A 1,151-nucleotide genomic window follows, 5' to 3' on the forward strand; every position below is an offset into this window, starting at 1 on the left:
CAGGCCTGAATTACACACACATGCTCAGTACCCATACATGCTCTAATGGAGAGATGTCATAGTTATGAGTAGGATTCCTTCTTATCATTTGTAAGAACAAGACAGAGTTATTTCTTCTTTAAACATTACGTAACCTTGCTTTAAGTAAAGGATCGTCATTTTGGGAAATATGTTAATTCGTTTCATGTTGGGGAATTAGATGACAAAATTGAGGCCACTCTTGTGTCTTGTATCTCAGCCAGCAGCTGGTTAGCTTAGCTTAGCATAAAGACTAGAATCAGCGATAAACAGCTAGCCTGGCTTTGTCCAAGGGTAATAACATATTTGTCTACCTGCATCTCAAAAGCTAGCTATACACAATCAAACAGGAGAGTAATAATAATAATAATAAATAAGTATTTGACAGGGACAGTGGACATTAATCAACATTGCTGTAAATGCACCAGAATTAGCCAAAAGGCTATTTTTCATCCGTTGTCCCTGGACAGATCTAAATTGTCTCCCTAAAAAACAACAAACATAAGAAAATTACAGTCAACAATACAAATAAAAGTAGTAAAACAGATAAAACTCTTTACAACACGTTGATAAATACAGTCTACAAAAGTTAATACAGACATTAGGGAAAATAAAAAAAAAAAAAAAGATACTACACAATAGAGACAAAGTTGCAGCACGGTTGGGTAGAGTGAAAATACATTTTCTTATTAATGGCGACATGTCTGATGTGTGTTATGAACCAGCTTTTAGATGTTTTTTGAAACAGAGTGTAAGTGGTGAGGGCTCTGATGTTCTGAGGGACAGAGTTCCACTCCCGTGCTGCTGTGACTGAAAAGGACTCTGACTAAATGCACTTCTCCGCAGAGGAACAACACAGTCTCCTCGGGCCGACCCTCGTGTTAGATAAGAATAAGAATAGATAGTAAGAATAAGCCTATTAACCAAAAGTTAACTATTAAAACTAGTCCTTTCAAATGCAGTTAATTAACTCAAAAAACGTGTTAGAAAAAGTTTGAAAGAAATGAGGCTTACTGTTACCAAAAATAAGACTTACATGCTCAGTGATGGATTAGATAATACTTGTTTAAATGTAGGCATATATGTAATCTGCAACCTGTCCCTGCGTCCCTGCTGTCAGAGGGAGTTAGACA

The sequence above is a fragment of the Etheostoma spectabile genome, chromosome 8, assembly GCF_008692095.1.
Source record: "Etheostoma spectabile isolate EspeVRDwgs_2016 chromosome 8, UIUC_Espe_1.0, whole genome shotgun sequence".
Classification (NCBI taxonomy): domain Eukaryota; kingdom Metazoa; phylum Chordata; class Actinopteri; order Perciformes; family Percidae; genus Etheostoma; species Etheostoma spectabile.